The 26,608-nt window shown below is 38.6% G+C and overlaps 2 long non-coding RNA genes across 2 annotated transcripts; one reads left to right on the top strand and one right to left on the bottom strand.

Annotated features, from left to right (window-relative positions):
• Nucleotides 1–190: 190 nt before the first annotated feature.
• On the bottom strand, nucleotides 191–26,356 carry LOC121072022. Its single transcript, XR_005820943.1, has 3 exons — nucleotides 26,228–26,356; nucleotides 2,807–2,857; nucleotides 191–264 (listed from the first exon to the last, which is right to left on the bottom strand). It is a non-coding gene; the product is annotated as an uncharacterized LOC121072022 (long non-coding RNA).
• Nucleotides 7,889–21,878, top strand: LOC121072019. The gene is made up of 3 exons (XR_005820938.1): nucleotides 7,889–8,467; nucleotides 19,853–19,895; nucleotides 20,431–21,878. It is a non-coding gene; the product is annotated as an uncharacterized LOC121072019 (long non-coding RNA).
• Nucleotides 26,357–26,608: the final 252 nt, after the last annotated feature.

Raw genomic sequence — 26,608 nt, 5'->3', positions numbered from 1 at the left:
GCACTTTTGTTGATGTAGTATTTCTGATTGATTCCCTTCGGGAAGTCTCCATGGAAATCCTTGCCTCTCAGATGAAATATTCCTTTTTACTCTCATCCACAGCTTCCTGGAGAGCAGGGTCATTTTTCAAAGCAGCATCAGCACTTTCAGCAAACTCAGTTCCTTTTGCCTCATTGGTGTGGTAGGTGCCCTTATGCCTGTACATGTACCGGACCATCACAACCAGTAGGCAAATGAGGACAAATACCACTGCAGCAATCACACCTAGAAGAAAGGCACCAGTTAAATGCATTGTCAGTAATAAAATACAAGCAGCATATTGCAGCCAGGCATCACAAATTCAGTTACTTTATAGGCAAAAGTCTATGTATCACAAGATGTTCACATGTTGTAATGGCTAGGGTCAGAACGGATTACAGATGAAACAAACTGATGAGCTGACACTGTCAAAAGCAAGATGGGGTATACATACTGCAGAAATGCAGATCAAACTCTTGCTAGCTTTCTTTCAAAATCAGTGGCTTGATTTGCTTGAATTCACTGGAACTACACAGTTCATTCCACAATGAGAAGAAATATGACAACCTAAAGCAAAACCAATATGTTTCTTTCATCTTTATGGTACCATATATCCTGGGTAGTTTGCAGGAAACCTGATCCTGCCCCACTGAGAGTATTCAATTTCAGGAGGAGTAAAGGCCACTGAATATTTCTTAGGAGACATTCAACAAGTAACAGGAGCCATGTGCCTGCAGTACTGCTTTATATTTGGGAGCTGCCATCTCATGCTGTGCTCTAATTAAGAAAGCTGTATTGTAATGAATGTGGAAGTGACACCTGGGAGGAGGAAGAGGTTATGGGTAGAACTTCTCTGCTGTCTCCCAGACTAAAACTAATCACTAGCCGTGTGTTGACTAGACAAAAATTTCCATAGGCAACCTAAATGTGCGTAGGACTAAACTGTGAATGGAAGCACTCCTAGTGAAGGAAAGTAATTCTCTAGGGATGATTGTGTACTAGGAGAACACTTCATGTCCTCTCTTCCCAGAGTCCTTAATTTTTTTTTTTTTTTTTTCTTTTTCTATAAAGAAAGGTGGAAGTCCAGAAAAAGAGGCACCACTGATAAGTCCATAGCTAAAAAAGTACAATGTCTATACCCTTCCTCTCAGATCAAATTGATCATTTAAGAATCCAAAAGATAAATAAAGTATTATGAAGCTGATTTATTGAACTTCTATGCTTTTTACATTTTTTTCTTTTCTCTCTCTCTCTCTTTTTTTTTTTTTTTTAAACACTTTTTAGATACCACTTGGATGTGCTTCTAAGCTCTTTAGCTGTAATTCTATATAAGTACACAATACTGAGCTGATTCTATGTTCATGTGACTCCAGGACCAGGGGATTAAAGAAGTAAACCAAATATTAAAGAAATACACAATAAGAAGCACCAGAATAGGATAATCCTAGGGAAAAAGAAAAACAAACAAACAAACAAACAACAAAAATGTATGTGGAGAGTGTGAAGCTGCTGTGAGGATGCAATAGGTAGGATTTCATCTGATTAACTGTAGGCATCTACAGTACAGGAGGCTCCATCTGAGTTAGTCCTCTTGGGCTTCTTCTACAGTCAGTAGACCAGAGGGTCTAGTGTCCTAGAAACAAATGTCTGTGTTTGGACAGATGAATCACTCCCTGGAAAAGCCTGCTATTTTGCAGTGACAATGAAGGGTGTGTAGAGAGTGCATCTCTTCTGTCCCCCGTGTTCAAGATATGTGTCAGCAGCAGGTATCTCCAAAGCTTTGGATTTATCAGCATAAGTAACCAAGTTTGGATACTCTATTGACATGAAGATGGGGGACTGAACAGAACATTGGCAATGTGAACAGAAATGATAACTCTATCTTAAAAAATATGCTTGCAATGCTATCCCACAGATTTTATGGTGCCTGATTCTGGAAAGTGAAGTTATTGCTAGCAGAAATTAAATTGCTCATACAGAGAACTTTAGGTTTACAATAATATCTTAGTTGCGCTGGGGGCTTCATCAGTTTTTAGGACCTCACTGGTATCCCTTGACACAAGAGGCTTTAATAGGCTTTAGATATAGCACAATATTAATAAGCCTAGGGGACTAAGTACAAATCAATTTACCTGCTACTTGTTCATAGAAAGCTGAAATTAAAGTTACAGGAGATGGGACCTGAGGGAAATATAACAGAACCTCTCCAATTTGCACTAATGATTGGTATACCCCCTTGTGAATGGCTGAAATTAGTGCGTTAGCATGGAAATGAACAAACACAATAAAAGTAAAAAGACAGGGTTCTCTCTGTGAACATAGCTTTGTTCATTTATCCTGACAATTGTATTTAGTTTAAATGCATGAGGGAGCTTTAATGGAACACCAGGAAATGCTCTGTGGTATGTTCTGTAAGAATAAAGGGTCCGTTGGTGTGAGTTAGTGTGATTCAAATCAAAGATGTCACACCAGTTTTGTATTATATGATAGTCTTGGACCAGGGAATGATGAGGAATATCAGAGGTTGACTTTGCTACTGGACATTTAGATTCTGGTCTAAAAGGAAGAATGGATGGGGGTGGTACTGCTTGATGGTTTATGCTCATTATCTCATCTCGTTATCTTGCCAATAGCCCCTCTGGGAGCAGATTTCCCACTGGCCTAATTAACTCTAATTGTGCTGCTCCTGTTGTCTTGTCAGCAAAGTAGGGGGTTTGCAAAATGCAAGAAACCAACCATCCTGCTGTTTTAATTCTAATGGTACCGCTAAGTATGATCTGCTACTTACCTCCAATAACAGCCACATCTGCTCCAGCTGAGGAGTTCTCGATGTCTCCATCTATAAATAGATCAGAAGATACAACAGTTAATTAAAGAAAAAAAAAAAAGGAGTTGGATTACATGTAACAGCATCAACTGTTCTAGTGGTGCTGTATTATTTTAACCTCTGAAACTCAGAACTTAAACAAGATCTCTCATTAGCAAAAGACATTTATGAAACATCTCATTAGAACTGGCTGTACTGTAACAGTTTTCTTTCACTATAACACTAGAAAAAAAATAGCTAGCACATTATGCAAACTATCCTGGCCCTCAGGGAAACACCTACTGCTTATTATGAGCAGTTACCTGTAACATCCTCCAGTGAATGATTAAATTAAGAGTGTTCAGGTACTGTGATTACATTCAGAAAGGTAGTTTTTAGGGAAAAGAAATATTGACACCTATTTATTTTCCTGTGTATGGCTTTTAGGCTATGATCCGGATCTTGCAAATTAATTTAGCTCTATTGATTTTAATTAGTATTTATTCATCTGGAATATTCTCTTTTTAATCTTAGCATTTATTTTATTTTAAACCTACATTTGGAATCAAGAAAATCCTGTTATGCATGTGATGAAAAACAGTCCTTGCTTAGAGTAAGTCTGAATTTTGTGTTGATAAATCAAATTACTTTCTTTACTGGATTATAATTCCTTAAAAAATATATATAGTTTTGCAATTTGAAAGCAAAAGAGAAGTATCTGACATATCCCTTCAACGTGTAAGAAGTTGGTCTAAGAGGTTGTAAGGTGCTCAAAGAGTAGTTAGAATTTGAATTGCATTTTGATTATTTAATTATTGAACTTACTAAAAATATCCAAAACAACTAATGAATAGGCAGAGTGTTTTGGAGGGAAGAAGAAAAAAAATCCTAAAAAACAGTGAGGATTTTTCTCTCCTTATTATCTGATATAGACCTTTATTGAAAGTAAATTTACATAGATGAGCGTTTCTTTGCTAGCTTCTCTGTAGATGATCAAGGTACAAATCTCATCTTATTTTCAGCTCTTTATCTCATGTCATTGGTATCATCTCATTTACTCTTGAATTATGTGGGTGTCTGAGAAGGTGATAAATTCCTGGGGTTTGTTCATGCTAGTTTTATGACAGGACACTCTTAATTTTTTTATTATTGTATCATTTCTGCAATTCTAAATGCTTTTGTTGTCCTAACAAGGCAACTAGTTTTATGTGAGAGCTCTCTCTCCCTCTCTCTCTCTCCCTCTCTCTCTCTTTCTCTTTCTTCCTATTGGTAATGCAGCAGATAGAAAAGTTCTCTCGAAAATGTAAAAATGTTAATTCCAAGTCCTTCTAATAAACTCAGCAGTGGTACTGATATCAATGGCTGATGTCTGTCTCTTTGGCTAAATGTGTGATAGCCAATGTAAGGGTAAGATAGTGTCAGAAGCTTTCTCCTTACTCATGACTAGTCTCATATCAGATTGTAATAAATTGAGGAGAGCTGAGAGTGAGAGTCAAAGAATCCCTCTCTTCATGGGACATGTTTTTTTTCTGGAAGGAGAAAGGCCTTTCCTCTCCCACAGATGTCCTTCCCACATTTTCTTCCAGATGGAAAGATTGAGCATGCCTTGTGTAATTTAAAAGCTCTAATTATGTCTATATCCATTCAAAACCCATGTGCCTCAGAAGAGATTAATTGCTTCAAGGTCAAACTGCTCTGTATTTCATAATGTACCAAATATATGCTGCATGCCAAAAAACAAGCTCCTCTACAGAAATCAAATATTTAAAGGTGTGAATTCTAAAGTGCTTCCCTAACCACATAACTTGGTTCCAAACTTTAATTCCAGATCAAATCATGATTCATTAATTATAAAAAGGTAGGTGAGTAACTGCCAGTTCTTTTCTGTTCTTTCCATGTGTCTCTCGGATGTAGATAACAAGCAGGTGCCTTATCTCTGGTACTCGCCACCAAAGTGCTTTTTGATAATGGATTACAATATCATCACTTTGCAAAAGTTTTCATTGTAATACTGTACTTTCTAAGTTTTCAGAAGAGTGACGGCCCCATCCTGAGCTATCATGTAGTTGGCACTGATCTGTTAAGCTGACAATGTTCTTGCCATTCAGCAAACAGCTAGCACGGTGATGAGGCTTCATTCACCGCAGTTCTCATTTTACTGCAAGGATGAGAGTCCTACTTTTCCTTTGTGTGTCCATTTTTTACCAGGCCAGAAAGGCCTCACTGTCACTCTCAGCTGGCTTTTGTTGACTTTTGCTGCATCCTCTGGAGTGTCAGGACACTGCAGCTACCGCCAACGGCCTGAATTTTCCAGGGTCTGCTCCCCAGAGCAGTTATGGAGCAAGGATGACGGAGGGGAGAGAGTGACCCTCAGTGCCTGTCTTGCAGTTCTTGAGATTTCACTTTGTCCAAAAATAGCAATGTGACACATAGCAATATAATAATATTTCTAGGTAGGGGGAAGGTATCAGAGTCATTCAAGACTGAAATGTTATCACCCTTCACTAAACACGACTAAGGAAAATGCAAGGCATGTGCTCATCAAATGATGCCATCTTCCCAGAGTAAGGGTGAGACAACAGCCACCATCCGGACAGGAACATGCTTGGCCAAGAATCTCAGCATGTTCTTTTTGAACTTCCGCTTGGCCTGCGTGGGAAATAAACTGCAATGCCATAGGACTGAATCTTCAATTCCCTAAGCAGAAAAGATATTGAATGTACTGACAGAATTTTTAGCTAAGCAAATGTTGTTAGCTGGAGCCCTCTTACATCTTCTTTATTCTGCTCTTCTTAGCATGCAGAGCACTCAAAGGTCTGTACTTCAGTAACTGCTGTTGTACCTGTTTTGGTTATTTGCCTTTGTTTCAAAGACATCTTTTGCGTTATCTATTGCTAAACTGCCCTCGCAAAACTTCCTCTCACTGTTATACTGGCCCTTGTCCATAGCTACAATCTGGTCCCGAATGTGTTTAGACAGTGTTGTTATTTAGTGCCATTGGTTACCATGAGACACAAAAAGCAACTAGCCTGGGAAAACTTGTTTTTCATAAAACTCCTGGCCATCAGAATGGGTTAGCTAAATCAAGAATAGAACATACAAATCAAATTGTCTGTCGTTGGAAAGTATGTTTCTAAAAGCCAGAATGAAGCGAAAGAAATGCCTTTGTGCCATGACCTGAAATTCATCAAATTCCAGTTCTGTCCATAAACTTACAGATAAGGAATTTTGCAATAGAATGACAATTGCTACCAGTCTCATTCTTATCAATCAAATCATGCCAAGAATGCAGCAGCCTCTGAAAGCCTCAGGAATGTTTCTGACTCTGTAATACTGCAAGTAGATCTCTGGCTTAGCACTTCAAAGGTGAAAAGCCAGTACAAGTAGCTTTCATGTTAACGTAGCCAGTGATGATTTTTCCTGCTAAATTTGTCAGTAAATCTGTTAAACCTTCTCCTCCAGGTGTGATTTTTTTTTTTTTTTTTTACAATAAAACTTGAATTTTGTTAATTTTGATAGTTTTTCTATTTTAAACTGCTTCCACTCCACTTTGGATGAGGAGCACTTGTTTCAAGAAGGCAGGTCCAACAGTGAGAATGTTTGAGGTTCAGCTCTCTCCTTATTTTGCTATACATTTCTCCTGGCAGTTGTGACAGTTTCCTTTGTTCTTTAAATTCCAAATCTGAGTCACTAAAAGCTATAAGTCACTCCCTGCTCAAAATTATGATCATCCCCTTAAAATAATACATTTTTTTCTCCCTTTCTTTCATGCTTGAGATGCATTCAAGTCTTACTTTCTAGCTCTTTTCCACAGTTCTAAAGACCAAATACACTCTGTGGATGAAAAGTGAAGTTTTGGCATAATTTTGTGACATCAGGAAACAAGACTTTAAAGGAAACACAGGGTATTAGGACAACCCAGATATATCACAGAATCACCGAATAATTACATTTGAAAAGGATCTCTAGAGGCCATCTGGTCAGACCCCCTGCTCAAGCAGGGCCACCCAGAGCTGGCTGGCCAGGACCACATCTAGAAGGCTTCAAGAAGGAGACTCCACCACCTCTCTGGGCAGCCTGTGCCAGTGCTCCATCACCTGCACAGCACAGAAGTGCTTCCTGGTGTTCAGACAGAAACTCCTGTGTGCCAGTTTGTGCCCATTGCCTCTTGTCCTGGCACTGGGCACAACTGAAAAGAGCCTGGTTCTATCTTCTTTGCCCCCTCCCTTCAGGTATTCATAAAGATGCAAGACTTATCAGTAAGCTACTTTAGAAGTAAAACCATGTGAAGAGATACAAACTCAACAGGACATTTTGCTTACACGGTGAGAGGAAGGGGTGTATTTGTTCCTGAAATATGTAGGTATTCTCTCCCACCCAGCATAGAAAGCACAGATTTTAGATCATGTTTTATATTTACTTTATATATATAAAGTATATATATATAAAGTATATATATAAATAAGATATTATAATTATATATAATATAATCTACATAATTATATTTATGATTATATTATAAATAATAATAATTATATATATACACACTTTATATATTTATTTAATATCACCTTATATTTCAGGTATTGTTTTCACCTGCTAATGGAGCTTCCAGAAAAAAAAAAATAAAAAATCCAGTGCTTCCAGTGCTTGCAGCCTTAGTGGTTTTTCAGTCAGCATTGTAGTTAGCAATTTAAATACCTACCTGTTTGCTTATTATGGATTTGCACAAGGAAAAGGCATGAAAAGAAAATTGTATTTGCTAAGGGATCACCTTTTGGAATATTTGACAAGGAAAACATGGGAATCATCCTACAGGATAACTCTAGTCTACTAGCATGAAGTACTAAATCTTTGCTGTGCAATTCAGAAGGGCAACCTGATGGGATGACATATACCTTACCTCAAACTTCTCAGTGTCTCTCTTATTTCCTAAGATAAAACTCCAAACTAAAGGTGGACAAGTGTTTACTACTAAACAGCACTGAATACATAAACAAAAGCGTGAGCTTACAGGGATTCATCTTCATGAATCCCTTGCAGCTGTGAGAGATACTGCAGTTTTGGAGTGGGTGAGTCAAGCAGAATAAGTATACAGATATCTATGTGTGATAAGCAGCTTTTGCACTACAATTTACAAAGCCACTTGACACCAGTCAGGCAGCACTACTTCTCCTGCCTTTCCGGATTTTCCTGCCCACAGGCTTGTGCTTCTGATTCATAGAAACCTAAGCCAACCCTTATCATGATGCTCTATTGCTGTCTGCTTGTGGCTGTAATCTTGGACGTAGTCTTAGCTGCTAAATTACACTCAGGTAGGTCTCTAAGTGCTTTTCTTAGTGCTTTTCCCATTTGCTCTCCTATGTGCCTCTTCGTTGCATAAGAAACACTTTAAATTCATTCAACCCACTTAAATGATGCATAGTGATGAATCGTGCAGTGTTTTCCTTCTTAGGTATGCAGACTAGAAAACATGCTTTAAGATTTCCTTTTTAATTGGCTCATCTAACCTCTGTATGAAAAAAAAAAAAACAAAAAACCCCAACTCCTGCTGGTAGGACTTTTACAAGTGAGGAACAACCCAACGTGAGTTTGGTGTCCACGGATATGCTTTGCAGATACTGACTACAGGTCAAGAGATGTGTAAGTAGCCTGTAGGCTGAAATATGCCTTGAGAATTCAACTATTAATTGTTTAATTGTTTTGTCTTAAATATTATTATGATCCATCTATGGACTTCTGGTAAACAAGGGGTATGTTCAAACTGTCTAAGATCCAGCTCGTGATTCAAGCCAGATACGAACATAGTTCAGACAAGGATTTTCCCTCTTTATTGATTGATCTTTCACACATCATACATTTGAAAGTGAATTTTAAGTGTAACTTGAGGCTAATGAAAGACACTTTACTCAGCAATACCTACAAGGAGTCTAGTAAATTGTCTTTTTTTTTTTTTTTTTCCTGTATCAATTGACATAATACAAGATATCATATGCTTTTTGCTTTATTTTAAAAAATCTTAATTTTGAAGGTTGACTGCCTTTTCATGTAAAGATTTTGAGTGGGGGGTTCAAAAACATTCATCACTGATCCAGTTGCTTCCACTGAAGGTGGGTGGTAGTAAGGTGCCTGATTGGGTTCATTAAAATGTTGTAAACTTTTGAATCTATGGAGACCACTAGGAAGCTTATGTTATTGTTAAAAACTTTTAACATAATTTCTGCAGTTTTTATTTTTAAATAAAATAAATATAAAACTTTATTTCCTTTAACTGCTCCCTTCTCAGGGGCTCTTTTTGTTCGTTGTATGCTCTTGTACAGTCAGCACTCCTCTCAACTGTAAAAACAGATCTTAATGTGTCTCTATTGTCATCACTGATGCAAGACTTTTCTTACCCCACATTTAGCATTGAAGAACTAATGAAGTCCTAACTTCTCCATTGTTTATGCAACTGTGGTGTGTCCTCCTTGCCCTTTGGTTTATGTTTGTGCCTTGCCAACACATTGCATTCATGAGAAAATCATTAATCTATTAACCTTAGCATACTGATTTAATTTACAAGCTACAGTTAGAACTGGTTCACTACAGCTGCATGTGTAAAAATGAGTTGAACAAACTCCTGAAAACTTAATGTTAAAAATATGTTAATTGTTCAGGTTGCTCTCTGGCCTGTGTTATGATATCAGATGCATAACACTGAGGCCTCTCTGGATTTAAAAAAAAAAAAAGTCATTATATATTTTAATATTTGCACTAAATGTGTAATGCCCAGGCAGAACTGGCATCTCTTATCCAAAAGGGTCATCAGCCTGAACCCATCAATTTGACACGTTCTGCTGAAAAAGCCATCACCATCTCCCATTAGATAATGAAACACATCAAGGCTGTTCTTTCAAAATTAAGGAACAGATTCTCATCTGTCAATCTGGACAAGAGACAGAATAATTTGGCTGCCATTTATATACTAAATTATTATAATGACAATAATGGTAAGATACAACAGCCGCATGATCTTTTGCATAAGTAAATGGACTGTGCTCCGTGTGTAAAGTAAATCATGCAGATTAAAAATATCTACAAAATAAAAATGCACTGGGCCCAATCTCCTTGCTATCCCGGATAGTAAGTACTTTGTCATTCATTCTGAGAAGAAAAAATCCATTCTCTTTCAATTAAAATCATGGTCTGTTCAAGAGTTTTCAAACTGTATAATGCAGTAAGCATAAAGGGCATATTACATTAGTTTAATTAGATTAGGATTGCCACATAATTTTAGTAGCTCAGATCTGATTTTGGTATACAGTGTCATCAAATTATTTTGTACCTTTCTAGAATAAATAAATAAAACAATTTTTTTCCCAATGTTTCAGGGAGTAATGGCATCACCCACATTTCTCTTTCTTTTGTTAAACTGAATTGCATTTGATATTTGGAGAAAATCAGAGATGGAGAAATACACTAAAAGTTAGTTTGTCAAAAAATAGTGGTATGATATCCCTTAATGATAAGAGGAAGAAAGGAGAAAGTGTTAATGACATTTGGGAAATTTAGTTGAAAAAAAAAGTATTTTCTTAAAACTGAACAGATACTCTATATTTTGAAGAAAAAAATCAACTAAAATATAAGAAATAGAAGAAAATGGTTGAAAGGGCTACATTATCTAAACGAACCACAGACTTTTTTTAGTTATATCAAACTTTTCTATTTATCCCCCTAAGAGAACTTAAAGGAAAATTTCCTTTCTGTTTAAACAAAATATATATATGTACGCGTGTGTGTATATATATATATATATATACATATATAGTTTTATTTTTGCTTACTAGAAGTATTTTTTTCTCATTTGCTTGGGGTGCCTGAATATCAACCACTTATTCTGATGTCATTTAAGCACAGTATATCCACTAAGAGAATTTAAATGACAGTATCCCCTTTAGAAGGGGCAGATTTAAATTTACATTTTTCCTCCATAACAAAGTTGGCTCACACTCCAAATGTACATTTTGCTGGGGAAGATAAATTGATCTGTTATTGCTTCATTAAAGAAGCAGTGACAAATGAGATATGAATCAAACCAGAAGCTACAGTTCATGATTAGGCAGTCTTCCTGCATGTATGCTTCCTTCTTCCACCGTCCCACTCCACATCGGAACAGAATACAACTTTTTTTTTTTTTTTTTTTTCCAATAGGGAAGCTTTTGAAAGAAACACTAAATATCCAGAGAATCTGCCAAATAATTTCTGCCTGACTTTCCTCCAAAGTCAACAACTTCAAACTCTAGTCATTTTTGCTGACTCAAAATGAGAACAAAACAGTCATTTGCTCATGCACTGAGATCAAAGCAATGCAAATTGATTAACCATTGATTAACAATTAACAATTGATTAAAGCAAAGCAATTGATTAACCATTGCAGATTTTGCAAATGATCACAGGTAATCAAAGCAGCTGAGGATGGATATGGTGAAAACCCATCTGAAAACCTGTACCAGATACTTAACCTCTAATTCTTGAGAAACAACCCATGAAAAGGCACACCTCACTGGCTTAAACTTTACATGTTAGAAACATAAGCATAAAAATTTCAGCTGGAACTTTTCAGTGGAAAGTCAGAGGCTAAGAGTTCTAGGAGGAAGTGATGTATTGACAATTCCTTCACTTGTGTAAATGATTATATGATGTAGTAAGACAATTCAACCTCTGAAGTGCTTCTAATTATTTACCAAGATGTGCTTTTAATGTGTACCTACATGGTCTACCAGCCTCAATCTTGACTCTGAGGACTTTTGATGATGTCATCAGAGGATAAGGTGATCTATGTATTTTTTAATGTTGATGAGCTTGATTTTATAACCTTAATGACTCCGTAGGATTAGGTTTTAGTTTACATCTGAAACACACCCTTTTTCTGGATGTGTTATGATTCAAAACAAACATTAGTCAAAATTAGTCCCTCTAACTAAGACAGACTGAGCTGTTTGTTTTGTATTTTAAATATTTCCACCAAATACATTTGGCAGCATTTTTTGTGCTGATTTTCTCTGTGAAATGTAGCTGTTCCCGTTGTATGTCTGACTATCTGTCCTTACAGCCTTTAGAAGTTTTGACTCCACTATTCAGCTCAAATGGATTTTAAAGGAAGAGCAGGCAAAGACAAGCACTTTGCCTCAATTATCCTGGAAACTGCAGGTTAGAGAGAAAAGGGAGACCAGATTAGTCCAGCAGTGAAGGAAAGGCAGTAAAAACTCAGTAACTTTAAGCTTGGTTTGCAGCAACTGTTTGTCTAGTCACCACATGCTTTCCAGTGGTTATGCATGTAGGTAAAGAGGAGCTGCAGCAATGTCCTTTCCCTTCCCCTGCAGAACTACTGTGGAAGGGAGCCAGTGTATATCAGTGGTGGGATTTAGGGGACATAAATCCAAAAGCAAGAGTGTCTCACTGGTTCTGCTGCTGGCAAAAAGCTTGTTTTAATGCACATGGACATGAAAGGAAAGGAATTTGACCATTAGTTTATTAAAGCTGCTAAATGTCTGTTTCTAGTTTTGAGATTAAAAGATTTGACCTTGTACTTAAATTACAGGTGATGTGACCTAGAAATCACCTGGAAGCTGGTGAAAGCCTGCAGTCATGTACAAAGATATTATCCTGACAATTCAAAGGATTTAGTGCCCAGTTACTATCCTTAGAAAAGTATAATAATTTTCCCCAAATGGTCAGGTTTCTTACTTTATGTCTCATTCCCACCACCAATATTTTGTAGCTAAGCAGTTCTACAGGTGATAATTCTTGAAAACAGGAGATGGCTGTGCTCTGTTCCCCTGCTTATTTCATATGAATTGTATTCAGCTACGTCCAGCTCCCACACCAATGCTTGCCTAAGGTGCTTGTCTACTAAGCATTGCAAGTGGAAATGTCGGGATGTTTAGCATATGCTCTTTAGGGACACAGAGATCTTTCCTGGAACACTGATGAGATTAATATTATTAACGGAGATATCTGTAGTGGAAACAATCTTCGAAATGCTTTAAATATTGAAAAAATTAAACAAAAAAAAAATAAGACACCTTAGAAACTTGCAAGGCAAATATAGCTCAGGGCAACAACACTTCTCATTTTCCAAGGATTCTGCAACGAACATGCAGATTTCTTTTGCTTATCTTCTGCATTAAAAAAGACAAAGCCTGCTTTGTTATCTGAAAAGCATTTATGTGTCAGTCCAAGCTGTCTGAATTGAGTTGAGCAATTTTAGCAAAAATTCTTTAGCATCTGTCATTCATCTGAGCAATTCTAGACAGATTGTGCAATAATTGTTGGGGGGAAAAAAAATAAAAAAGTCTCTCTTGTCCATTGTTTTTGGACAGTTGTCTGGCTTTATTTGGCAAATAGCATATTGAACACATTAACAGAGCTGAGCATTAAAAAAACAACAACAAAAAACAAACAACAAACCTGCATTGAAACCATATACTGAATATTTTTCAGTGAGGGACTTACACTGTTTTGAGATTCATTAGCAATTCATTAATAATGTTCCTCTCTCCTAATGAAGAATGAACAGTCAGTACCATGTAGGTGGAGAGATAATAACTAGCCTGATGAGATGTTTGACCACTAGAAAAGAGCCTACATAATCTACACTATATCCACAGGTGCTGCAGAGAGGACACCCCTTCTTGCAGGGAAATCCATTCAGCTCCTGCAGAAGTGTGATGAATTTTGGGAGAGGGAGTGGGAACTTCTCTTCCTATCAGCCAAGATGCCAACTTACAAGACTAGCATAGATTAGAGGCCTAGGTTTCTGGAGACTATAATTAGGGAAAATAAATCCCAGCCATTACTGTTAGCATTGCTCAGCCATCCCTTTCCTAACCTGTGCTGAGGGCTTAGCCTTTCTAAAAGGTAGTCAGAGCCTTTGACATGCACTGATAAGCAGTGCTAGATCTCTCCAACAGGTGCTTAAATAGTGCCTTACATGTCTGCATTAGGCCTACTAAGTGCAGTCATGTTTTCAGAAGCAACCTTATCCTGATGGTTGGAGTTATATGATCTTTAAGGTCCCTTCCAACCGGAGCCATTCTATGATCTTGCCAAAATGTGTTGCTAGTATATTCCTACATAGAGAAGAACATTCTTTAGTTTATTCTCCTAATAAGGAGCCATTTTTGTGTTACTGCTCACTTGAATGGCTCTCTGTAGACAAATGTTGACTTTCATACAACTTGGAGAACCATAATCATCTCTGAGGCTTCTGCTTCTCTTTTAAATCTGGTTGAAACTGGTTAGTGGATCCAAAAGTTCTTGATGTGAAGTGACAGATGGATGAACAGATGGTTAAGCAGACAGATAGACAGCAGGAACATATAAGACTCATTTCATTAGGAAACTGGACTGAAAACAGAAGTGGCAGTGGGTGGAAGTAATGGGATGAGATTCATATTTTGGTCACCAATTTAAAAAAATTACTTTTTTTTTTTTTCAAATGATTCAAAGAATGTAGGCAATGTCTTTAGTGGTTTGAACAACAAAGGAAAAGCCAAAGGGACGGTACTGAGATTTTTTTTTTCCAGCCCCTTTTTTGGTCATAATGCTTCATTTTTATATAGTTTGGACTATATTTTAAACTTCTAAAGCCAGATTAAGCTTGGATAATTCTGGCAATTTCAATGGAGGATTAATGTGTGTCATTAAGCAAAGAAATATGGTCTGGTACTTTTCAATAGCAACAAATGCTTGCTAAGGCACTTCTCTGATCAACGTGTTTTTGGCTTACTGCAAAGCCTTTGGGCTGTTCCTTTCCTAAATGTATGAAATACACATGCGGGAAAGCTGAGACTGAATTGTTGTGATTTGAGCTGGCTGCTTACATTCCAGCTGAAAAGGGCATTCTTGCTCCTAACCCTTTTCCATTCAAGCTGATCCAACAGAAAACTGTCCCAATGGAAAAAAAAATAAATAAATAAGGGGGCAGGGGTTATTTACTTATTGGTAAAATGATCCAAGTCACCACCATGTGGTCTGACTATTGGTTGCTCTGTTAACAAGGAGGGGTGTGCTAGGTGCAGACAGAAAGGGCAAAAGGCAGGAATGCTCTTTCAGGCAGGTGAGGAACATTATATATCTGCACTCAGAATGAACAGGTTCCCCTAAAAGCGAAGCACAAGGGTAAAAAAGAGCTGGATAAAACAAGATAATTCCTTGCTAGATTGCTCTTAAAAGAACTGAAAACTCAATTTTTTCACAGCCAAGTGATTCCTTTGAAATATAGTGGCTGTAGAAGGCCTTGGCAAAAGTTGAGGGCATGGTATTGTCAGTGTAAGAATATATAGGAATGTACTAAGAAGTAAGGGACCTCTCAGCTGTAAAAATAGGGACCCTCAGGCAGAGCTCTGACCCTGCCCCTCCCTCCCTGCCTTCCTGGAGGGATGTTGCTTTGCCATAGCTTAATCAGCAGCAACCTCACTCTGCAGCTGCACAGCAGCAGTCATTACTGTCCCATTTACACTTGTAGCAAAGCAGGGAATTGTTCCAACACACAAAGTGAAATACAAAGTGGTACATATGCAAGGTGGGATTCATAAAAGCACTCTCTGTTAAGCTGCGTCTGCTCACTTTGAAGTTGGTGGCAGATCTCTCACACTTTACAACTGCACTGTTGAGCCAGTAGTGAAAGCTTTTAAAAAATCAATTTTATGAATATTAGAAACGTGGTTGAACCAAGGATACAGCCTCTGCCCATCCTCTCTGTTTTATCAATTCCCAGATTTATTCACCAGTTGATTCTAACAGGCTGAAAATATCTGCCTTCTCGAACAATCATGAAAGAGCTTGAAAATTTATCAAAGCTCTTTCATAACATCCCTAAACTATTTACCCTTGCCTGCAAAGAAGTGTGCTTTGGAATAGTATCAGAAGGTCAAGTTATCCCACTGAAACACCTATTAGTATAAAGAGGGAAAAAAAAAAAAAAGAAAAAGAAAGAGAAAAAGAAACAGCATCAGCACAGCCCTGGAAAATATGAAGTCATAAGTAGAGTTCAGCCAGAGCAGGCTCCCATTAAACTTTGTTTAAGAGCCAAGTTCCACCCTGAGATATGTGTGAGCTGCAGTTTATTTCAGGGAGAGCTGCGCCGTACTCCATGTCAGGGCAAGGCTTGGACACAAGTGTGTATCTGTTATGAATCAGTGAAGAGAAGAGCCCACATCCCTTTTGCATTTTTTGGTTCCCTCTGCGTAGATGGAACAGAAATTTGAAAGAAGTGGATAAAACAGCCTCTAATATCACAGGACTTGTTGATTTTAATTCCCTCCTACCCAAGACCTAAATGACTATGTTCTAAATCCACTAAGTTACTCTCAGGATACTTGGTAGCCTTTCCTTGTACCACCCCTGCTGTACATGCTGTATAAATAAGGAACTTACACAGCAGTCTGGCTTTAGCTCCTTAAAGCTTTCCACTGAACATTTTCACATGGCAGATAGGAAGGAGCTCTACTGAATGATGAGGGAAGAAGAAGTGGCAAAGACTCCCTGCCCTCATCCTCTTATGCTTGCAAACAGAGGCTAAGCATGATGGCAACCCTTGTGCTGTGCTGAGTTGCATGGATAGCTTCAGGCAATATCCTTTTGCATTTCTGGGGCTGGCTCCTGCTACACAGCTGGCTGTTATGAGGGATGAGAGGATAAAGTCAGGGCCACATGCATTTCTACGTGGCTCCTGGAGGCACTGTGGTGACCTGGGGGAGCCAGGTGGAGGGATGCCTTGCTCCCTGACACAAGCTGTGCCTTCAGCAATGCTGAGTTCCCAAGGTTGAATTCCTTCAATTACAAGGTAAAACAGCTCATTCAAGAAGAGGGAAGAGGGGGAGGTAAGGCCCAATCCTGCCAAATGCTTAGCAGGTGGTTAAAGTAATTCAAGTGAGAAACTCTGGTAAATGTAAAGGCTTTTATAACACAGGACTCCGCTTTGAACAGTGCAATATTAACTCTGTCTCAAGAATTTCCTATTCTTCAGCCCCCCAGATGGTTGTCCTGTCTTTTTACTCTCCATTAGCTGTCTGATGCTGGCTCTAATAGTGAAACAAGACCATCAGTGCTATGCTGTTACAGCACTTCCATAGGCAGAGCTCAACAAGCATTTAAGTCCTGGTTAGGGAGAAAGCTCAGTGCCATCAGGATCAAAACAATCTCAGTAATCACTATTTTTTTTTTCTGGATACCGTACCAGATGGGAAGAGGTGTCAGTATCCCCAGGAAAGGAAGTCTCTTTTTCTTATTGCTGGTGTGACCTGACACACAAGCTGGTGAAGGCCAAGGGAAACACATAGGCAGGTCTGGTGTGGCCACAACATGGTTTCAGTGTGCAATGTCAGGGAAACAAAGGATGGGAAGAATTGTTACCAAATCCCACTAACTAGAAGATGGTCTGGAAATATCCCAGAAAGAATGGGAAAGACAGAGATGTGTGTCCTGGGAGTCTGGAGAAATTATATGGCCCTCAGCCACATCTGTTTTGCCATGACTTTGCACCTACCAAGGGACTTTATTTTGCATTTCTTGCTACATCTCCCCCCACCCAGGATTATGTCCAGTATGGGGGAGAAGAAGTACAAATCCTTTTAGGGATATGGATGCTTTTGCCCACAGATAGCAAGCTGCTACCTTAATATGCCACACAGTACTAGATGTTCCAGTTTCTCATCCAGTGAGGAAAATACACCCCTCTCCTCAGGAAGAAATCACAGATGCAATTTTTAATCACAAGACATTTATTCCCCGCCCCCCCCCCCCCCCCCCCCCCAGTGACTGCTGCAATTTCATATCTGACAAAAATAGTCAGCCAGGCATCCAAAGGGAATAGCTTGTTTTTCCCCTTCTGGTCACCTCCAGAAGCTGCTGGACTATGAAAAGTCCTGGGGTGAGCTGCTCAGCATTGGAAAGGGAGGGAGATCTACCCAGTGCTTGGGTACTTAGGTCACTTAAGAACAGAACAGTGGAAGCCATGGTCCCCTCTGCTCCGCTGCTGGCCCCTGGAGAAAACAGGACACAGGATATGCTTCCTGCCTGGGGAAGGCTCGCAGCAGCTGGGAGAGAAGCCATGACCTTTTCCTTGAAGGAAGTACAAGTCATGAAGGGGGGAAGAGCTGGCTGTTATAGGCTGCATCTCATCTTAAAACTGTCATGCAGTTCTACCTCCTCTTGCTTTCTCCCCAAGTGTTTAAAGCTGATCTTAACTTATTTAGGAATGACACTTTTAAAACAGTTTCATCCATCTCTGCCACCCCATTGTTGCTCTAGTCAGTCATGAACCTTCTGACAAGAGTCAGATACAATTGAAATGAAAGGTTTCATTCATCCCAAGTGAAAGCAATCAGCAGAGGTAATCCAAGAGAAGGGCTTGGCTCATGCTCTATTTCCAGCTCAAATTTATGTCCCCAGGATGAAGAAATTAAGCATCTCACACAGAATGTGAGAGGAGGAAGAGTTTTGTCTTAGATTAACAAATTTTAGTGAATTCCAGAAAGGGAAATCTTTTACCAAGAAGCAATAGCAAAGGTCAGAGAAATGCAAAAGCATTTATCTCCCCGGTCACATCCTGCCAGCCAAAAGTGGGAGGGGTGATTTACTCCTCTGTGGTACAAGGAGTCCCTTTTGGATCATTAATCCCCATGGAGAATGAACTCAGGGGCCATATACATATTTTCTTAATGTGCAAGAAACTTGAATCAGCAGGAAGTATTCTTCTTTTGGAGCATACAAAATAGGTTTATCTCTATTTGCTACTCCTTGTCTTCACACAGAGCTCTAGTTACCACTGATAAATCATTTTGCCTTCATTGAAATCTGTGGTGATTGTAGATGAGGCTGCTCGGAACTAAATTAAGACATTTGAAGCATAGTACTACTAAAAAGTGAAGATCTTAAATCAGTAAATTCTCATCCAAGCTCCAACGAAATCAATATGAGCAATCTCAAATTCCAGGGCACCATTATCTCAATGCCATTGACTTCAGCAAAGCAATGCTGACTTACAGTGAGTAAGGTGTTTCCTGAGAACATCTGTACAAACCCGAAGGAAGCAGAAATTGTCAAATATTTGTTTACATGCCAGGACTTCAGGTGATGAAGCTGTGTGTTTGCAGCATGAACTGATCAGAGAACATAAACCACAAGTTATGGTAAGAGAGAGGACAGATCTGGTGGACATCTCTTGTTATTATTTTTACATTTCTTTATGGGTAATAAAAAGAAAAATAGTCTCATTTTACCTCACTTTGACTCTCTGAAACCACCCGAAATATTTCTACAATGATTCAGTTGCTAAGTGAGGAACATTAGAGACTGGTTATCTCTGTTCACAATACACAGACATTTACAAATTGCCACTAGCCTGTAATGGATGGCATTTAATACTTTTTAACTTGGCAAAACTTACTTTCAAAAAAAGTAAGGTAGTAGACAACTACAGTGTTGTATTCCAGTCTCCCAAGCAACACTCCCTCTGTGCAAAGATTTGCAAGGTTCTGCATAAGTTTGGTAGATCCATATCCTTATTGCTGTAAATAACTTACAAGATCACAAATGTGGCTGAAACAGAAAATCCAAAGCTGGCTGGTGTCCTTGGATTTTATGCTCCCCTATGTGTGTGTGTGTGCATGCATCATCCCTTATTTTTGCTCTTTGTCACATAATGTGTCGCAAACTTAGGCTTTGACAAGTTGAAAAGTACGAAGATTAGAACAATCATGTTTACATGTGTTACCACCTGCTACTTCATTTCTACCACGGTGTTTGAATGTTCAGGCACAAGGCTTTGAAACACTCCACCTTGAACGCACTTAAAAACTCTGCAGGATTTCCAGTTTGCTTTGATCTCCACAGTCTAGAGACTATCTCAGAGAATATAAATGAATATATTTAGCGGAAAATTATTTTCAAGGAGAAAATCCTAGAGTTCTTCCAACTCGATATGCTTTGCAAGTTGATGTCATACCTAAGGTTGTTTTTTTGTGTTTTATCTTTATGTTTCAGGAGGTCTCCTGGCATTTCTGTCCAGAAGGAGATACATGATGAGGTAACTTAGGAAGACAGATGTGTTCAGCTCTCCTCATTGTGAGCACAAAAGTGGCAAACAATTTTATGGTGATTTTTGTTTAGAAAGGAAATGGAAGAAGAGGTGATTTCAGTTCTGAGGAATTTACAGACTAAACAAAGCAAAATAAAAAGAGATTATGCAGGGGAGCTATGCAGGAGAGAAGATTGTTTTTATCAAGGAGTAGGAAGGATGTGAAGGGAAAGATGGTAAAAACTTGCTGTTAACATGACTAGGAAGGAGACGTTGATTGGAGAGCTGGAAACAAGGAAAGACTTGGCTAGCCCAGGCTATGAGCAAACCAGCTTCTTTCTGAGGGCTTTACAAATCTGTCTTTCCCATCTCTCACTACATGAAATCACCATGTATGACTGCCTTTTGGAAATGACTTGGGCTTAAGCTTACTTCAAATTCTCCTAGATGGGCAAGTGAATGGTATGGGAGTGGTGTCTGAAGGCATTAGATCCATCCAGCTCTAGGAAATGTGTTATAGAAGGTGATTTTTCCTTTTTTTTAGGAATAATCCAGGGCCCGGACGCTAACCACTGCTTGAGCTCTAAGCATGGAGGAGAAGCCACCTCTCACTGGGAGCTGGAAAAAGGCATCAAAGGCAATCAAGAAGGTTTCATGAGAATTTGTCCCTTTCGATTAGGTGGTCACAGCCTGCACAGGAAGAGTCAACAAAGCACCCTTTTTCTCGTTGACCTTCTGCTATTCTTCTTGGCCATGCAGGTGTTAGCATAAGCCATTTTGCTACTCTTTAGAGAAGCCACTTGTTTCCATGACTGGCAAAGGAATGGGATGAGTAAGAGCAAAAGTGGCCAGGTATGCAGAGCATAATGAGTTTCAAAAAAGTTTTTGAAACTTTTGAAAAGGTTTTGAAAAAGAACAAGAAAACCATGGGTTCTCCTTTTTCCAAAGCAAAGGGGAAGCTGGAATGGAAGCATGGCTGTGAACGGCAGTTTTGTTTCCTGGTCTGCTCTGCTCAATGCCTCATCCAGGGTTTTCTGTAGAGATGCAGACTAATCCTGTGTATATCCCCCTGTTTCCACCAACGGCTTAATTGACATTAGGAACTGGTTGTAAAGGCTTCTTTAAAATAAAAATAGATCCAAATGAGTTCAGTAAGGGGAAAAATGGATTTGTGTGCATCAGAGACTCAAAAAATCAAAGTCCGCTGACGTAATTATGGAAATTCAGGGGAGACAGACAATAATAAACTCTCCTAATCGTGGGATCCAGGATGTAAAAAACATACCCCAGGTTGTAAATGAAAATGCCTATGTCATGACAGGAAAGATCTGGAGGGGGGAGGTGTTGTTTCATAGCAAGCTGTGGAGATGAGAGCAAAGAGAAGAGAGAGAGCAATGAGAAGCAATGGAGAAGAGAGATGGAGAAGGAAGACAGGTCAACTCCCAAAGGAAACAAGGCCTCAGCCCACTGACAAGAAAAGATTTATGTCTTCCTTGCCTGTGCTATTCTTCCTTCCCACTGCCAGGACAGTGGAATGTCCTTGACAGAAGTGAGGAAATGGTGTTTAACAACTGAGACCTCCATGACTGTCCTTTGCTGAGATATGAGCACTTACTAGTGGGCTGAGAAAGGGATAGGCATGAAGTACTAGGAGGTGCAGAGGATATCTGAACTAGACAACCTGAGAGGGCAGGTGTAAGAGAAAGGTAATAATCAGAAACTAGTCCGCTCTCTGAGAGCATCTTTACATCAAGGTACTTCAAGAATTTAATTTTCTGCTGCCTGTGTTGGACAGGAGAGGGACTGCATTCATGACACTTGAATGAACCATCATATAATTAGAAGAACAACCTGTGCTAGCTCATGAGATCTGGTTATTAAAGGGCTTCCTTAAAGTCTCAAGAAATAACAATATCTACTGAAAATGCAATTTCATAATAAACTGGTAAATTTCTAGCCCTAATATGTATGAAGAAAACATTTAAAATCAAATTCAACAATATACTCATGTAGATCTCAGAAGATAGAAATAAAATATAAAAATACAGAGCACCATTTTAGTTACTTCAGAAATTTGGAAAAGTTGCACAAGTTTCCTGAATTCTTGGATGACAACATTTTTATGCTAACTTCACAATCCACTACAAATATTTTTTTCTCTCTGCTCATGTACATGTAACCTTTTAATCACTCTGGTTAAGTGATTTCTGAACTATTTGCATTACCTAAGGATTATTTGGTTTAGCTAAAGCTGGTAATCAGCAGCTGCTTTTTCATCCCCTATTAAGTGACTGAAATTTTTGAAATATCCAAACAACAGATGAAAAGGACCTTGTTTACAGGTTAACACGATTTTTTTTTTTCCAGAAAATAAGCTTATTCTTGCATAGAGAGAAACTTGCTTATGCAGAGGCATCAAGTTAATCTGCAGTAACAATTCTGTGAAAGCTATTCCAGTATAAATTTATTTTTCACAATTTGAGGTTGCCACAGAATTACAGAATTCAATTGAATTGATTTTTGATTCTGTTTCCAAAGGAGGAATTCTGTAAAGAATTAGTTTTATTTCACCTTGAATATGCTAAAACCTTTTTTTTTTTTTTTTCCCCTGGAAAATTTTCCTGGAGATGCAACTAGGCAATTCTTCCAGCACAAAGAATCTTCCTTCTCATTTCTTAAATCATTATCATCACTTTCCCCTGAATCTTTGATTATGGAGACATGGGTCCTGCAATAGCATCCAAGATGGATTCAGGCAAATGCTGTGCTGCTTTAAGTCCAAATACAGAGTGATTCCATTTTCTGTACCTTTGTGAGCTGACTGGTTGTGGCTGTATATACAGTCAGCAGAGAAACAGCTGAATCTTGTGTCTGCAGGAAAGGTTGAATACGGATGCTTCACTGATGTTTTACTATATCATATGAAAAGGATATTTTGTAATATTTTCCAACTTCTTATATATAGCCTAAATCTCTTTCTTGCTTTCTTTCTTGTTGTTGAGTTTATGCCTCTGCTAAGCCTTCAAAAATCTGGTCATTTTTCTGCTACTTCTGAAGGTATCTATCATATAAAAAAGGAAAGATGAGCTTATGGGTGTTGGTCTGTGAACAGAGATGCAGTCAGGGAAATAAAACTCTCTATAACCAGAAGTCTGACTAGTGAAAAGGCGTATAAATACAGAAAAGAGGTGTCTATACATACCTGTGTCTGTATGTAAGTATACATACAGATATAAACTATATAATAAATATACATGCACAATGCATATTATGTGTACATAAAGAATTCTAATCCACTTCACAGGTTTGCTGTTGCTAAAATAATGTCTCTTTCCAAATCTAAACACTACACATATGTAAAGACTTAATATTTGGTTCTGCTATGCTATAACCTTGTCACATGCTTTTTGTAACGTGGACCACCTCATCAAATTAGACATTTTAAACACACAGTCCCCAGTAAAATAGGCATTTATCACTCACAATAACATGGAGCTGTCACAGGGTGTGTTCAAAAGCCCCCCTGCAACTTACTGATAAAAAGCTTAACTCCATTTCAGGGCTTATCTGAAGAAGAAAGAGGTAGACCCTCATGAAATAACTGAAATTTCTTTCTAAGATGAAAAAGAGAGGGAAAGGGAAGGGAAAAAAATCACTTTAAAACTTAAATGCAGCAGAACAAGTTTAACCCATTGAGATTTTCAGTGAAGTTTTCTGCTTCATCAGGAAGAACCCTGTGGTGAAACATATGTCAGAAGAGAAGCAGATATGAGAAACTGGTCTCCTTTGCAGATGAGAAGATTAATTAAGAGGAAAATCACTTAGCCAGATGTCTCATTGGTGAAACTACATGTGCAAGGTACATCTGCAATAAGAGAGCAACAGAGCACAGACAGCACATTGGATTTCTATGCTAACATTGGAGAGAGAGGAATCTGGTGTGAATTAGATCATGATAACTTTTGGAGAAATTGAGGAACATGGATTTTATTTCAGCTACAAATTATGAGCTGCATGCCTATTATTATGTTGCATGATTGTTGCTTCATGTAGTTGAATTATGGGTTACAAATAAATTATCCAGAGCAGACGGTCCTTTTCTCTGTTTGTGTCCATAAACTGCTAGCAAACCAAGCCTGATTTCTCCAAGTGCCACTCCATTTGCCAAGTATTTTTTAGAATACTTAGCAGCAGGTGGATTTCTCATGAACTGTGGTAACTGTCTAATTCATTTGACTTAGAAAATTAAGTCTGAATTAAGTAAAACATGGTCTGTGTGCTGCCCAAATACCTACCCAGCTATGGTGTTCAAGTATTCTTGTCACTACAGCATTGAGTTCTCTCTGAGTTTTTAATGCATTTCTTATCACAACTCAGATGTGAAGAAAAAAAAACAAAACACCACAGAAGAAAAAAACACCACCACAAAGCAAAGATTCTAATAGTGGCAAACACTGTGCTTAAAAGTTTTTCTGATGTTTCTGTGAGAAACAAGGAAGCCAGCTAATAAATTACTTTCAAGCTACAGTGGTGGTGTCTTTTTTTTTTTTTTTTTCCCAAGCATGCATTGCATGTATTAAAAAATTATAGAATTACAGAGAGTAGGAATCAAAGAGCTCTTGCCCTAGTGGATCTACTGGAATCTATTCTTGTTCCTACCTCATGGCTGCTATACGTGACTTTCCATAGCCAAAAGCTGCCCATGGAATGGAAAGCAGTCATTTTTCTCCAACCCATAAACTTTCTGCTGCGTGTAGGCTGCCAGCCTTTTGAGGAAAGGGTGTTTGTACAGCACCTAGAACAATCAGATCCCTCTTGAATTTCTCTGTGCTATAGGAATACTAATCCCTTCCCAACAATAGAGACAGGCACTCTGCAGAGCAGACACACAAACAGACTTTCATTAGAGAATGCAGTCCAAAAAGCCTGTTTCACAAAAGGCTTTGCTGATTGGACTCAGTCATTGGAACAGTGATAGATATGGGGTATATTACACAAGAGCCTAGAAAGAAAGGTGCAGCAGTATCGGCAATGAGATGCAGACACTGTGCAATTCTGTGTTACTAATAGGCTTAACCACATAAGCTGGCATAACCGAATCTTTAACACCTTCTACTATGTAAATCTTTTTTCTTTTTATTTTTCTTTCACTCTCTCTCTCTCTTTTCTTTTTCTTTTTTTTTTTCCTTTTTTTTTGGGGGTGGGGGTGGGGGCAGGGGGGTGGGAGGGAGTAGCAGTGCTCAGAAATGCTGAAAAATCCATATTTTAAAAAAGCCGGTTCCTATTTCAATGGACATCTGTCCTCTGCCCCCAGCTTGGCAATTTGCCAGCAGTTCTGCTGTTAATTACTGAAATTTCAGGTGAATTCTGAGACTTCCAATTTACAAACTTTCACACACATCTCAGGCAGTGAGAGTGTCAAGCAGAAGCCCTAGGGTATAAAGCCAAATTTTCCAATTCATATGCACAGTGGTGGGAGACAAATATGTAAGCAGAGGTATTCAATTTACATAAATGCTTGTGGGACATGTTTTGAGCCTTCTGTGCTAAAAATGAGAAGTTATTATAATCTACAGATTTCCTCATTTATAAATGCTCACAAGTTTACCAGTGAAGACCAACATTTTCATAATCAATAGTCTCTCCTTTTATTTATTTTTTTATTATTTACTCTCACAGACAAGCACTTCTGTTGATTAAGGTCAATGAAAACAAATCTACTTTCAAGGCAGTGAATAATATGGTTAAAAGGCTACAGGAATCATTTGTGGCATTTCACAGCCCCTGTGTGAAGGTATTGGTATTGCTCCGGGAATTATCAAAGGACCAGTTTACAGCCCCTAGATGTACCGCATCATGAGTTATGGGGCAAGACTGCTCTCAGAACCAGGCTCACCATTCACAGCTTTAAGTTACTTCACCTTTGTTGAGGGCCACCTTTGCCAAACTCTCAACCTCTCTGGAGAGGACAGCACGCACATACTGGACTCTTTTTGGAGAAGCTCTAGCTGTCATTGTGGCAAGTGGAGAATCTGCACATGGTGGGACCAAGACCTCCTGCACCCGGGACAGGGCAATGCAGGGTTTGCTCCCCCTGAGCAGCAACCTCCATGATCTGCTCCTCATAATCCCTAATTCCTCTGAAAGCTGGTATATGGAGTATAGGAGGCCCCAGATAAAACATTCCCAGCATGCCTGGAACAGATTAAATCCTCAAAGGTACAGATCACCTCCTCTGAGGGGATGAACACCTTTGACCCCCAAAGATAGCTTTGCATAGCTCACTGCCTCCTCAGACTGAACCTTCGACCTGGTGACGTTTACTTGCATGAGTTCCTCACCTCATTTGAGCTGCCCCATTGCCTTGAGACTGGGTCACTGCAGTCAAATAGGAAGAGGGCAAAAGCTTCAGTCTGAGTTAAGATTCCCAAACTTGTGGAATTCCTCCTATTTTGTAATACGTCAGGTAGCTATTGCCTGTGCATCTGAGCAGAGGTAGGAAGAAGCAAATATATTAACAGAAAAAAAAAAAAAAGATGTATTTAAAAATCAGGAAGTTCACATCCCTGCAGTGAAACTAAGTCCCTTTAATAATGATAATAACAATAATAATAATAAAAAGAGGAAAAAAGAAACTGAAGATATATTCACAACACAATATTGTATTGAATCCCAGCCAATGAAATTGAAACCCCAACTCCATTTTTGGTTTTGTTAGCAGA

This window comes from Cygnus olor, chromosome 6, assembly GCF_009769625.2.
Source record: "Cygnus olor isolate bCygOlo1 chromosome 6, bCygOlo1.pri.v2, whole genome shotgun sequence".
Classification (NCBI taxonomy): Eukaryota; Metazoa; Chordata; class Aves; order Anseriformes; family Anatidae; genus Cygnus; species Cygnus olor.
The sequence above is the reverse complement of the archived record's forward strand: the minus strand, read 5'-3'. Positions and strand labels throughout refer to the sequence as shown.